At 43.3% G+C, this 13,403-nt stretch overlaps 12 non-coding genes across 12 annotated transcripts; all 12 read left to right on the top strand.

Moving 5' to 3' along the window:
* The first annotated feature begins 106 nt into the window (after window positions 1–106).
* Window positions 107–189, top strand: TRNAL-AAG (transfer RNA leucine (anticodon AAG)). The gene has a single exon. It is a non-coding gene; the product is annotated as a tRNA-Leu (tRNA).
* Window positions 190–1,213: 1,024 nt separating this feature from the next.
* On the top strand, window positions 1,214–1,296 carry TRNAL-UAG (transfer RNA leucine (anticodon UAG)). The gene has a single exon. It is a non-coding gene; the product is annotated as a tRNA-Leu (tRNA).
* A 632-nt stretch (window positions 1,297–1,928) lies between these two features.
* TRNAL-CAG (transfer RNA leucine (anticodon CAG)) lies at window positions 1,929–2,011 on the top strand. Its single transcript has one exon. It is a non-coding gene; the product is annotated as a tRNA-Leu (tRNA).
* Window positions 2,012–3,304: 1,293 nt separating this feature from the next.
* On the top strand, window positions 3,305–3,387 carry TRNAL-UAG (transfer RNA leucine (anticodon UAG)). Its single transcript has one exon. It is a non-coding gene; the product is annotated as a tRNA-Leu (tRNA).
* Window positions 3,388–4,019: 632 nt separating this feature from the next.
* On the top strand, window positions 4,020–4,102 carry TRNAL-UAG (transfer RNA leucine (anticodon UAG)). Its single transcript has one exon. It is a non-coding gene; the product is annotated as a tRNA-Leu (tRNA).
* Window positions 4,103–4,288: 186 nt separating this feature from the next.
* On the top strand, window positions 4,289–4,371 carry TRNAL-AAG (transfer RNA leucine (anticodon AAG)). Its single transcript has one exon. It is a non-coding gene; the product is annotated as a tRNA-Leu (tRNA).
* Window positions 4,372–6,110: 1,739 nt separating this feature from the next.
* Window positions 6,111–6,193, top strand: TRNAL-CAG (transfer RNA leucine (anticodon CAG)). The gene has a single exon. It is a non-coding gene; the product is annotated as a tRNA-Leu (tRNA).
* A 186-nt stretch (window positions 6,194–6,379) lies between these two features.
* On the top strand, window positions 6,380–6,462 carry TRNAL-AAG (transfer RNA leucine (anticodon AAG)). Its single transcript has one exon. It is a non-coding gene; the product is annotated as a tRNA-Leu (tRNA).
* Window positions 6,463–7,486: 1,024 nt separating this feature from the next.
* On the top strand, window positions 7,487–7,569 carry TRNAL-UAG (transfer RNA leucine (anticodon UAG)). Its single transcript has one exon. It is a non-coding gene; the product is annotated as a tRNA-Leu (tRNA).
* Window positions 7,570–8,470: 901 nt separating this feature from the next.
* Window positions 8,471–8,553, top strand: TRNAL-AAG (transfer RNA leucine (anticodon AAG)). Its single transcript has one exon. It is a non-coding gene; the product is annotated as a tRNA-Leu (tRNA).
* A 1,738-nt stretch (window positions 8,554–10,291) lies between these two features.
* Window positions 10,292–10,374, top strand: TRNAL-CAG (transfer RNA leucine (anticodon CAG)). Its single transcript has one exon. It is a non-coding gene; the product is annotated as a tRNA-Leu (tRNA).
* A 186-nt stretch (window positions 10,375–10,560) lies between these two features.
* TRNAL-AAG (transfer RNA leucine (anticodon AAG)) lies at window positions 10,561–10,643 on the top strand. Its single transcript has one exon. It is a non-coding gene; the product is annotated as a tRNA-Leu (tRNA).
* Window positions 10,644–13,403: the final 2,760 nt, after the last annotated feature.

Genomic DNA, 13,403 nt, shown 5'->3' with positions numbered 1-13,403 from the left:
GAGTGCAGTGAGTTTTTTTCTTGCTCTAGCCACTATTGGCCTAAGCTCTGTGCATTTTTTGGTTCCTAATATCTTTCTCACCCTTTAGATGAAAAAGCACCATGGGGTCAGGATGGCCGAGTGGTCTAAGGCGCTGCGTTAAGGCCGCAGTCTCTCCTGGAGGCGTGGGTTCGAATCCCACTTCTGACAAAACTTGAATTCCATTTTCTCTCTCAGTTCCTTTAGAATCTCAGCTAAAAATTGGCAATGTAAATAATATCTGAATAAGTACCAAACTTCAGTTTCAACTGCAAAGGCATTTGCCCTATTCTATCTTTAACGTTAATGTAATATTCTTCTAGCACTCGTGGTGTTTTATATTTCTTTTGTGGGGTACTTTAAAAATCTTTTTTATGAAAGAAATGGGTTACATTAAGTCTTGTGATGTTTTAGGTTTCCAATAAGGAGGTTTTAAATTTTATGTCACGTCATTTTCAGATGCTTCTTTCAAGAGATGTTTCCACTATAGAATGCAGAGCAAGGACAAAAATACAAGTGATAGAGCGAGTGAGTGAGAAGGAGTGTTGTGGAAGGACAGAATGAAACAAAGACAGAGTGAGTGAACGGCAGGGAGGCATAGAAGAGTAGTCTAGTAGTGAAGGAGACCTGCTTTTCCCTGCTCTTGACCTCCCACCCATCCCCAAACAACCACAAACATACCTTCTGTGCAAAGTTGGTATGCAGAATTTCACGCCTCAGCAAGTGAGGGTGAGTCCCAGGCCAGGGGCTAAAGAGCAAAAGAGTGCCTGTGCTCAGACTTTCCCTGCTAGGGATAGTTTATCTGGAACAAGGCCTACTCTCTTGTATCCAGCAAGGATCTAGAAATCCTGCATGAATCTGCAAGGCACATTGGCAGCATAAATTTGCATAAACTGCCCCACCTATTGCCTTCCTACTTCCTGTGCTGTAGTTGTTTGTGTAGAGAGAGAGCTCGCAGGCAAGGAAATGTTGTGAGTCGGATACAGGACCCTAAATAGCTGGTGAGAGGTATGTGGTGTTCTAAAAGCATGAAAACTGTATACCTGTGAAATAAAGTGCTTTCGTATGTGTTCTTCTGTGTTTATTGTCCTGTGCATAAAGTTGCACCTTGTGTTTGAAGGTTTAAATTATTTCAGGCTTGCATGGAGGTAGACGTTTCTGAGTAACTTTTATTCATTTCTTAAAAGCCTATACTGTCAGGATGGCCGAGAGGTCTAAGGTGCTGTGTTTAGGCCACAGTCTCCTTTGGAGGCGTGGGTTCGAATCCCACTTCTGACATGCCTTTTGGAGATTTAATCTCCTTTATCAGGTTAACATCTGATGGAAGTTGCATCTGTTGGTCTTCACTTGGCACGTTATTCCGTTCTCCTCTTGTCAAGAGAGATGGGGTTTCTCATATATTTAGGTTCTATAACGTCTTGCTGACAAAGCGCAATCCTTACCAAATGAGCATAGGACCCATGTAAGAGGTCATCTGGAAGAGTCATGCTCTTGTATGCCCTGGCCAGACGGGCCCTGCAAATTTGGAAGAATGCCATGCATCTGGTAGACAACTGGACTCCAGCACACTTACAGCAATTTCCTTAGGGCTTTGATCAGGGGCTGCTTAAATTTGCATACTCCACCCTATGTTGTGACTTTGAGATCCCTTGTTGAAATTGCTTTAGCCAGCCAAGAGGTGGCTATTGTCTCAATTTCAAAGCAGCTTTGAGCCGTTCAAGTGGCTGGTGAATAGCACTTTCTCTTTGTTCGCCTCAAAGTTCTAAAGAGTTCTCCATAGGTCCTGCTCTGTACAGATTGTTCAAAGATCTGTTGGAAGTGCATATAATAGGATAAATAAATTGAGGGCATTCCTTTTCAGTACCTCACCTGCATGGCTGTCTGGCCTCTGGAAGATGCTGGGAAAGCAAGTCAGGATGGCCGAGTGGTCTAAGGCGCTGCGTTCAGGTCGCAGTCTCCTCTGGAGGTGTGGGTTCAAATCCCACTTCTGACAGTCCTGTGTATACTCTAATTTTTTTCTTGAGAAATATGATCATTTCCCTCGCAGTGGCTTATAGGATTGTCTTCTTGGAAGAGTGCAGTGAGTTTTTTTCTTGCTCTAGCCACTATTGGCCTAAGCTCTGTGCATTTTTTGGTTCCTAATATCTTTCTCACCCTTTAGATGAAAAAGCAGCATGGGGTCAGGATGGCCGAGTTGTCTAAGGCGCTGCGTTAAGGCCGCAGTCTCTCCTGGAGGCGTCGGTTCAAATCCCACTTCTGACAAAACTTGAATTCCATTTTCTCTCTCAGTTCCTTTAGAATCTCAGCTAAAAATTGGCAATGTAAATAATATCTGAATAAGTACCAAACTTCAGTTTCAACTGCAAATGCATTTGCCCTATTCTATCTTTAACGTTAATGTAATATTCTTCTAGCACTCGTGGTGTTTTATATTTGTTTTGTGGGGTACTTTAAAAATCTTTTTTATGAAAGAAATGGGTTACATTAAGTCTTGTGATGTTTTAGGTTTCCAATAAGGAGGTTTTAAATTTTATGTCACGTCATTTTCAGATGCTTCATTCAAGAGATGTTTCCACTATAGAATGCAGAGCAAGGGCAAAAATACAAGTGATAGAGCGAGTGAGTGAGAAGGAGTGTTGTGGAAGGAGAGAATGAAACAAAGACAGAGTGAGTGAACGGCAGGGAGGCATAGAAGAGGAGTCTAGTAGTGAAGGAGACCTGCTTTTCCCTGCTCTTGACCTCCCACCCATCCCCAAACAACCACAAACATACCTTCTGTGCAAAGTTGGTATGCAGAATTTCACGCCTCAGCAAGTGAGGGTGAGTCCCAGGCCAGGGGCTAAAGAGCAAAAGAGTGCCTGTGCTCAGACTTTCCCTGCTAGGGATAGTTTATCTGGAACAAACCCTACTCTCTTGTATCCAGCAAGGATCTAGAAATCCTGCATGAATCTGCAAGGCACATTGGCAGCATAAATTTGCATAAACTGCCCCACCTATTGCCTTCCTACTTCCTGTGCTGTAGTTGTTTGTGTAGAGAGAGAGGTTGCAGGCAAGGAAATGTTGTGAGTCGGATACAGGACCCTAAATAGCTGGTGAGAGGTATGTGGTGTTCTAAAAGCATGAAAACTGTATACCTGTGAAATAAAGTGCTTTCGTATGTGTTCTTCTGTGTTTATTGTCCTGTGCATAAAGTTGCACCTTGTGTTTGAAGGTTTAAATTATTTCAGGCTTGCATTGAGGTAGACGTTTCTGAGTAACTTTTATTCATTTCTTAAAAGCATATACTGTCAGGATGGCCGAGAGGTCTAAGGCGCTGTGCTTAGGCCACAGTCTCCTTTGGAGGCGTGGGTTCGAATCCCACTTCTGACATGCCTTTTGGAGATTTAATCTCCTTTATCAGGTTAACATCTGATGGAAGTTGCATCTGTTGGTCTTCACTTGGCACGTTATTCCGTTCTCCTCTTGTCAAGAGAGATGGGGTTTCTCATATATTTAGGTTCTATAACGTCTTGCTGACAAAGCGCAATCCTTACCAAATGAGCATAGGACCCATGTAAGAGGTCATCTGGAAGAGTCATGCTCTTGTATGCCCTGGCCAGACGGGCCCAGCAAATTTGGAAGAATGCCATTCATCTGGTAGACAACTGGACTCCAGCACACTTACAGCAATTTCCTCAGGGCTTTGATCAGGGGCTGCTTAAATTTGCATACTCCACCCTATGTTGTGACTTTGAGATCCCTTGTTGAAATTGCTTTAGCCAGCCAAGAGGTGGCTATTGTCTCAATTTCAAAGCAGCTTTGAGCCGTTCAAGTGGCTGGTGAATAGCACTTTCTCTTTGTTCGCCTCAAAGTTCTAAAGAGTTCTTCATAGGTCCTGCTCTGTACAGATTGTTCAAAGATCTGTTGGAAGTGCATATAATAGGATAAATACATTGAGGGCATTCCTTTTCAGTACCTCACCTGCATGGCTGTCTGGCCTCTGGAAGATGCTGGGAAAGCAAGTCAGGATGGCCGAGTGGTCTAAGGCGCTGCGTTTAGGTCGCAGTCTCCTCTGGAGGCGTGGGTTCAAATCCCACTTCTGACAGTCCTCTGTTTACTCTAATTTTTTTCTTGAGAAATATGATCATTTCCCTCGCAGTGGCTTATAGGATTGTCTTCTTGGAAGAGTGCAGTGAGTTTTTTTCTTGCTCTAGCCACTATTGGCCTAAGCTCTGTGCATTTTTTGGTTCCTAATATCTTTCTCACCCTTTAGATGAAAATGCAGCATGGGGTCAGGATGGCCGAGTGGTCTAAGGCGCTGCGTTAAGGCCGCAGTCTCTCCTGGAGGCGTGGGTTCGAATCCCACTTCTGACAAAACTTGAATTCCATTTTCTCTCTCAGTTCCTTTAGAATCTCAGCTAAAAATTGGCAATGTAAATAATATCTGAATAAGTACCAAACTTCAGTTTCAACTGCAAATGCATTTGCCCTATTCTATCTTTAACGTTAATGTAATATTCTTCTAGCACTCGTGGTGTTTTATATTTGTTTTGTGGGGTACTTTAAAAATCTTTTTTATGAAAGAAATGGGTTACATTAAGTCTTGTGATGTTTTAGGTTTCCAATAAGGAGGTTTTAAATTTTATGTCACGTCATTTTCAGATGCTTCATTCAAGAGATGTTTCCACTATAGAATGCAGAGCAAGGGCAAAAATACAAGTGATAGAGCGAATGAGTGAGAAGGAGTGTTGTGGAAGGAGAGAATGAAACAAAGACAGAGTGAGTGAACGGCAGGGAGGCATAGAAGAGGAGTCTAGTAGTGAAGGAGACCTGCTTTTCCCTGCTCTTGACCTCCCACCCATCCCCAAACAACCACAAACATACCTTCTGTGCAAAGTTGGTATGCAGAATTTCATGCCTCAGCAAGTGAGGGTGAGTCCCAGGCCAGGGGCTAAAGAGCAAAAGAGTGCCTGTGCTCAGACTTTCCCTGCTAGGGATAGTTTATCTGGAACAAGGCCTACTCTCTTGTATCCAGCAAGGATCTAGAAATCCTGCATGAATCTGCAAGGCACATTGGCAGCATAAATTTGCATAAACTGCCCCACCTATTGCCTTCCTACTTCCTGTGCTGTAGTTGTTTGTGTAGAGAGAGAGGTCGCAGGCAAGGAAATGTTGTGAGTCGGATACAGGACCCTAAATAGCTGGTGAGAGGTATGTGGTGTTCTAAAAGCATGAAAACTGTATACCTGTGAAATAAAGTGCTTTCGTATGTGTTCTTCTGTGTTTATTGTCCTGTGCATAAAGTTGCACCTTGTGTTTGAAGGTTTAAATTATTTCAGGCTTGCATGGAGGTAGACGTTTCTGAGTAACTTTTATTCATTTCTTAAAAGCCTATACTGTCAGGATGGCCGAGAGGTCTAAGGTGCTGTGTTTAGGCCACAGTCTCCTTTGGAGGCGTGGGTTCGAATTCCACTTCTGACCTTCCTTTTGGAGATTTAATCTCCTTTATCAGGTTAACATCTGATGGAAGTTGCATCTGTTGGTCTTCACCTGGCACGTTATTCCGTTCTCCTCTTGTCAAGAGAGATGGGGTTTCTCATATATTTAGGTTCTATAACGTCTTGCTGACAAAGCGCAATCCTTACCAAATGAGCATAGGACCCATGTAAGAGGTCATCTGGAAGAGTCATGCTCTTGTATGCCCTGGCCAGACGGGCCCTGCAAATTTGGAAGAATGCCATGCATCTGGTAGACAACTGGACTCCAGCACACTTACAGCAATTTCCTTAGGGCTTTGATCAGGGGCTGCTTAAATTTGCATACTCCACCCTATGTTGTGACTTTGAGATCCCTTGTTGAAATTGCTTTAGCCAGCCAAGAGGTGGCTATTGTCTCAATTTCAAAGCAGCTTTGAGCCGTTCAAGTGGCTGGTGAATAGCACTTTCTCTTTGTTCGCCTCAAAGTTCTAAAGAGTTCTCCATAGGTCCTGCTCTGTACAGATTGTTCAAAGATCTGTTGGAAGTGCATATAATAGGATAAATAAATTGAGGGCATTCCTTTTCAGTACCTCACCTGCATGGCTGTCTGGCCTCTGGAAGATGCTGGGAAAGCAAGTCAGGATGGCCGAGTGGTCTAAGGCGCTGCGTTCAGGTCGCAGTCTCCTCTGGAGGCGTGGGTTCAAATCCCACTTCTGACAGTCCTGTGTTTACTCTAATTATTTTCTTGAGAAATATGATAATTTCCCTCGCAGTGGCTTATAGGATTGTCTTCTTGGAAGAGTGCAGTGAGTTTTTTTCTTGCTCTAGCCACTATTGCCCTCAGCTCTGTGCATTTTTTGGTTCCTAATATCTTTCTCACCCTTTAGATGAAAAAGCAGCATGGGGTCAGGATGGCCGAGTGGTCTAAGGCGCTGCGTTAAGGCCGCAGTCTCTCCTGGAGGCGTGGGTTCGAATCCCACTTCTGACAAAACTTGAATTCCATTTTCTCTCTCAGTTCCTTTAGAATCTCAGCTAAAAATTGGCAATGTAAATAATATCTGAATAAGTACCAAACTTCAGTTTCAACTGCAAATGCATTTGCCCTATTCTATCTTTAACGTTAATGTAATATTCTTCTAGCACTCGTGGTGTTTTATATTTGTTTTGTGGGGTACTTTAAAAATCTTTTTTATGAAAGAAATGGGTTACATTAAGTCTTGTGATGTTTTAGGTTTCCAATAAGGAGGTTTTAAATTTTATGTCACGTCATTTTCAGATGCTTCATTCAAGAGATGTTTCCACTATAGAATGCAGAGCAAGGGCAAAAATACAAGTGATAGAGCGAGTGAGTGAGAAGGAGTGTTGTGGAAGGAGAGAATGAAACAAAGACAGAGTGAGTGAACGGCAGGGAGGCATAGAAGAGGAGTCTAGTAGTGAAGGAGACCTGCTTTTCCCTGCTCTTGACCTCCCACCCATCCCCAAACAACCACAAACATACCTTCTGTGCAAAGTTGGTATGCAGAATTTCACGCCTCAGCAAGTGAGGGTGAGTCCCAGGCCAGGGGCTAAAGAGCAAAGGAGTGCCTGTGCTCAGACTTTCCCTGCTAGGGATAGTTTATCTGGAACAAACCCTACTCTCTTGTATCCAGCAAGGATCTAGAAATCCTGCATGAATCTGCAAGGCACATTGGCAGCATAAATTTGCATAAACTGCCCCACCTATTGCCTTCCTACTTCCTGTGCTGTAGTTGTTTGTGTAGAGAGAGAGGTCGCAGCCAAGGAAATGTTGTGAGTCGGATACAGGACCCTAAATAGCTGGTGAGAGGTATGTGGTGTTCTAAAAGCATGAAAACTGTATACCTGTGAAATAAAGTGCTTTCGTATGTGTTCTTCTGTGTTTATTGTCCTGTGCATAAAGTTGCACCTTGTGTTTGAAGGTTTAAATTATTTCAGGCTTGCATTGAGGTAGACGTTTCTGAGTAACTTTTATTCATTTCTTAAAAGCATATACTGTCAGAATGGCCGAGAGGTCTAAGGCGCTGTGTTTAGGCCACAGTCTCCTTTGGAGGCGTGGGTTCGAATCCCACTTCTGACATGCCTTTTGGAGATTTAATCTCCTTTATCAGGTTAACATCTGATGGAAGTTGCATCTGTTGGTCTTCACTTGGCACGTTATTCCGTTCTCCTCTTGTCAAGAGAGATGGGGTTTCTCATATATTTAGGTTCTATAACGTCTTGCTGACAAAGCGCAATCCTTACCAAATGAGCATAGGACCCATGTAAGAGGTCATCTGGAAGAGTCATGCTCTTGTATGCCCTGGCCAGACGGGCCCAGCAAATTTGGAAGAATGCCATTCATCTGGTAGACAACTGGACTCCAGCACACTTACAGCAATTTCCTCAGGGCTTTGATCAGGGGCTGCTTAAATTTGCATACTCCACCCTATGTTGTGACTTTGAGATCCCTTGTTGAAATTGCTTTAGCCAGCCAAGAGGTGGCTATTGTCTCAATTTCAAAGCAGCTTTGAGCCGTTCAAGTGGCTGGTGAATAGCACTTTCTCTTTGTTCGCCTCAAAGTTCTAAAGAGTTCTCCATAGGTCCTGCTCTGTACAGATTGTTCAAAGATCTGTTGGAAGTGCATATAATAGGATAAATAAATTGAGGGCATTCCTTTTCAGTACCTCACCTGCATGGCTGTCTGGCCTCTGGAAGATGCTGGGAAAGCAAGTCAGGATGGCCGAGTGGTCTACGGCGCTGCGTTCAGGTCGTAGTCTCCTCTGGAGGCGTGGGTTCAAATCCCACTTCTGACAGTCCTCTGTTTACTCTAATTTTTTTCTTGAGAAATATGATCATTTCCCTCGCAGTGGCTTATAGGATTGTCTTCTTGGAAGAGTGCAGTGAGTTTTTTTCTTGCTCTAGCCACTATTGGCCTAAGCTCTGTGCATTTTTTGGTTCCTAATATCTTTCTCACCCTTTAGATGAAAATGCATCATGGGGTCAGGATGGCCGAGTGGTCTAAGGCGCTGCGTTAAGGCCGCAGTCTCTCCTGGAGGCGTGGGTTCGAATCCCACTTCTGACTAAACTTGAATTCCATTTTCTCTCTCAGTTCCTTTAGAATCTCAGCTAAAAATTGGCAATGTAAATAATATCTGAATAAGTACCAAACTTCAGTTTCAACTGCAAATGCATTTGCCCTATTCTATCTTTAACGTTAATGTAATATTCTTCTAGCACTCGTGGTGTTTTATATTTGTTTTGTGGGGTACTTTAAAAATCTTTTTTATGAAAGAAATGGGTTACATTAAGTCTTGTGATGTTTTAGGTTTCCAATAAGGAGGTTTTAAATTTTATGTCACGTCATTTTCAGATGCTTCATTCAAGAGATGTTTCCACTATAGAATGCAGAGCAAGGGCAAAAATACAAGTGATAGAGCGAGTGAGTGAGAAGGAGTGTTGTGGAAGGAGAGAATGAAACAAAGACAGAGTGAGTGAATGGCAGGGAGGCATAGAAGAGGAGTCTAGTAGTGAAGGAGACCTGCTTTTCCCTGCTCTTGACCTCCCACCCATCCCCAAACAACCACAAACATACCTTCTGTGCAAAGTTGGTATGCAGAATTTCATGCCTCAGCAAGTGACGGTGAGTCCCAGGCCAGGGGCTAAAGAGCAAAAGAGTGCCTGTGCTCAGACTTTCCCTGCTAGGGATAGTTTATCTGGAACAAGGCCTACTCTCTTGTATCCAGCAAGGATCTAGAAATCCTGCATGAATCTGCAAGGCACATTGGCAGCATAAATTTGCATAAACTGCCCCACCTATTGCCTTCCTACTTCCTGTGCTGTAGTTGTTTGTGTAGAGAGAGAGGTCGCAGGCAAGGAAATGTTGTGAGTCGGATACAGGACCCTAAATAGCTGGTGAGAGGTATGTGGTGTTCTAAAAGCATGAAAACTGTATACCTGTGAAATAAAGTGCTTTCGTATGTGTTCTTCTGTGTTTATTGTCCTGTGCATAAAGTTGCACCTTGTGTTTGAAGGTTTAAATTATTTCAGGCTTGCATGGAGGTAGACGTTTCTGAGTAACTTTTATTCATTTATTAAAAGCCTATACTGTCAGGATGGCCGAGAGGTCTAAGGCGCTGTGTTTAGGCCACAGTCTCCTTTGGAGGCGTGGGTTCGAATCTCCTTCTGACATGCCTTTTGGAGATTTAATCTCCTTTATCAGGTTAACATCTGATGGAAGTTGCATCTGTTGGTCTTCACTTGGCACTTTATTCCGTTCTCCTCTTGTCAAGAGAGATGGGGTTTCTCATATATTTAGGTTCTATAACGTCTTGCTGACAAAACGCAATCCTTACCAAATGAGCATAGGACCCATGTAAGAGGTCATCTGGAAGAGTCATGCTCTTGTATGCCCTGGCCAGACGGGCCCTGCAAATTTGGAAGAATGCCATTCATCTGGTAGACAACTGGACTCCAGCACACTTACAGCAATCTCCTCAGGGCTTTGATCAGGGGCTGCTTAAATTTGCATACTCCACCCTATGTTGTGACTTTGAGATCCCTTGTTGAAATTGCTTTAGCCAGCCAAGAGGTGGTTATTGTCTCAATTTCAAAGCAGCTTTGAGCCGTTCAAGTGGCTGGTGAATAGCACTTTCTCTTTGTTTGCCTCAAAGTTCTAAAGAGTTCTCCATAGGTCCTGCTCTGTACAGATTGTTCAAAGATCTGTTGGAAGTGCATATAATAGGATAAATAAATTGAGGGCATTCCTTTTCAGTACCTCACCTGCATGGCTGTCTGGCCTCTGGAAGATGCTGGGAAAGCAAGTCAGGATGGCCGAGTGGTCTAAGGCGCTGCGTTCAGGTCGCAGTCTTCTCTGGAGGCGTGGGTTCAAATCCCACTTCTGACAGTCCTGTGTTTACTCTAATTTTTTTCTTGAGAAATATGATCATTTCCCTCGCAGTGGCTTATAGGATTGTCTTCTTGGAAGAGTGCAGTGAGTTTTTTTCTTGCTCTAGCCACTATTGGCCTAAGCTCTGTGCATTTTTTGGTTCCTAATATCTTTCTCACCCTTTAGATGAAAAAACACCATGGGGTCAGGATGGCCGAGTGGTCTAAGGCGCTGCGTTAAGGCCGCAGTCTCTCCTGGAGGCGTGGGTTCGAATCCCACTTCTGACAAAACTTGAATTCCATTTTCTCTCTCAGTTCCTTTAGAATCTCAGCTAAAAATTGGCAATGTAAATAATATCTGAATAAGTACCAAACTTCAGTTTCAACTGCAAATGCATTTGCCCTATTCTATCTTTAACGTTAATGTAATATTCTTCTAGCACTCGTGGTGTTTTATATTTCTTTTGTGGGGTACTTTAAAAATCTTTTTTATGAAAGAAATGGGTTACATTAAGTCTTGTGATGTTTTAGGTTTCCAATAAGGAGGTTTTAAATTTTATGTCACGTCATTTTCAGATGCTTCATTCAAGAGCTGTTTCCACTATATAATGCAGAGCAAGGGCAAAAATACAAGTGATAGAGCGAGTGAGTGAGAAGGAGTGTTGTGGAAGGAGAGAATGAAACAAAGACAGAGTGAGTGAATGGCAGGGAGGCATAGAAGAGGAGTCTAGTAGTGAAGGAGACCTGCTTTTCCCTGCTCTTGACCTCCCACCCATCCCCAAACAACCACAAACATACCTTCTGTGCAAAGTTGGTATGCAGAATTTCACGCCTCAGCAAGTGAGGGTGAGTCCCAGGCCAGGGGCTAAAGAGCAAAAGAGTGCCTGTGCTCAGACTTTCCCTGCTAGGGATAGTTTATCTGGAACAAGGCCTACTCTCTTGTATCCAGCAAGGATCTAGAAATCCTGCATGAATCTGCAAGGCACAATGGCAGCATAAATTTGCATAAACTGCCCCACCTATTGCCTTCCTACTTCCTGTGCTGTAGTTGTTTGTGTAGAGAGAGAGGTCGCAGGCAAGGAAATGTTGTGAGTCGGATACAGGACCCTAAATAGCTGGTGAGAGGTATGTGGTGTTCTAAAAGCATGAAAACTGTATACCTGTGAAATAAAGTGCTTTCGTATGTGTTCTTCTGTGTTTATTGTCCTGTGCATAAAGTTGCACCTTGTGTTTGAAGGTTTAAATTATTTCAGGCTTGCATGGAGGTAGACGTTTCTGAGTAACTTTTATTCATTTCTTAAAATCCTATACTGTCAGGATGGCCGAGAGGTCTAAGGTGCTGTGTTTAGGCCACAGTCTCCTTTGGAGGCGTGGGTTCGAATCCTACTTCTGACATGCCTTTTGGAGATTTAATCTCCTTTATCAGGTTAACATCTGATGGAAGTTGCATCTGTTGGTCTTCACCTGGCACGTTATTCCGTTCTCCTCTTGTCAAGAGAGATGGGCTTTCTCATATATTTAGGTTCTATAACGTCTTGCTAACAAAGCGCAATCCTTACCAAATGAGCATAGGACCCATGTAAGAGGTCATCTGGAAGAGTCATGCTCTTGTATGCCCTGGCCAGACGGGCCCTGCAAATTTGGAAGAATGCCATGCATCTGGTAGACAACTGGACTCCAGCACACTTACAGCAATTTCCTTAGGGCTTTGATCAGGGGCTGCTTAAATTTGCATACTCCACCCTATGTTGTGACTTTGAGATCCCTTGTTGAAATTGCTTTAGCCAGCCAAGAGGTGGCTATTGTCTCAATTTCAAAGCAGCTTTGAGCCGTTCAAGTGGCTGGTGAATAGCACTTTCTCTTTGTTCGCCTCAAAGTTCTAAAGAGTTCTCCATAGGTCCTGCTCTGTACAGATTGTTCAAAGATCTGTTGGAAGTGCATATAATAGGATAAATAAATTGAGGGCATTCCTTTTCAGTACCTCACCTGCATGGCTGTCTGGCCTCTGGAAGATGCTGGGAAAGCAAGTCAGGATGGCCGAGTGGTCTAAGGTGCTGCGTTCAGGTCGCAGTCTCCTCTGGAGGCGTGGGTTCAAATCCCACTTCTGACCGTCCTGTGTTTACTCTAATTTTTTTCTTGAGAAATATGATCATTTCCCTCGCAGTGGCTTATAGGATTGTCTTCTTGGAAGAGTGCAGTGAGTTTTTTTCTTGCTCTAGCCACTATTGGCCTAAGCTCTGTGCATTTTTTGGTTCCTAATATCTTTCTCACCCTTTAGATGAAAAAGCAGCATGGGGTCAGGATGGCCGAGTGGTCTAAGGCGCTGCGTTAAGGCCGCAGTCTCTCCTGGAGGCGTGGGTTCAAATCCCACTTCTGTCAAAACTTGAATTCTATTTTCTCTCTCAGTTCCTTTAGAATCTCAGCTAAAAATTGGCAATGTAAATAATATCTGAATAAGTACCAAACTTCAGTTTCAACTGCAAATGCATTTGCCCTATTCTATCTTTAACGTTAATGTAATATTCTTCTAGCACTCGTGGTGTTTTATATTTCTTTTGTGGGGTACTTTAAAAATCTTTTTTATGAAAGAAATGGGTTACATTAAGTCTTGTGATGTTTTAGGTTTCCAATAAGGAGGTTTTAAATTTTATGTCACGTCATTTTCAGATGCTTCTTTCAAGAGATGTTTCTACTATAGAATGCAGAGCAAGGGCAAAAATACAAGTGATAGAGCGAGTGAGTGAGAAGGAGTGTTGTGGAAGGAGAGAATGAAACAAAGACAGAGTGAGTGAATGGCAGGGAGGCATAGAAGAGGAGTCTAGTAGTGAAGGAGACCTGCTTTTCCCTGCTCTTGACCTCCCACCCATCCCCAAACAACCACAAACATACCTTCTGTGCAAAGTTGGTATGCAGAATTTCACGCCTCAGCAAGTGAGGGTGAGTCCCAGGCCAGGGGCTAAAGAGCAAAAGAGTGCCTGTGCTCAGACTTTCCCTGCTAGGGATAGTTTATCTGGAACAAGGCCTACTCTCTTGTATCCAGCAAGGATC

The sequence above is a fragment of the Triturus cristatus genome, chromosome 6 (assembly GCF_964204655.1).
Source record: "Triturus cristatus chromosome 6, aTriCri1.1, whole genome shotgun sequence".
In the NCBI taxonomy this organism is placed as follows: Eukaryota; Metazoa; Chordata; class Amphibia; order Caudata; family Salamandridae; genus Triturus; species Triturus cristatus.
Note: the sequence above shows the minus strand (reverse complement) of the source record. Positions and strands in the feature narration are given on the sequence as shown.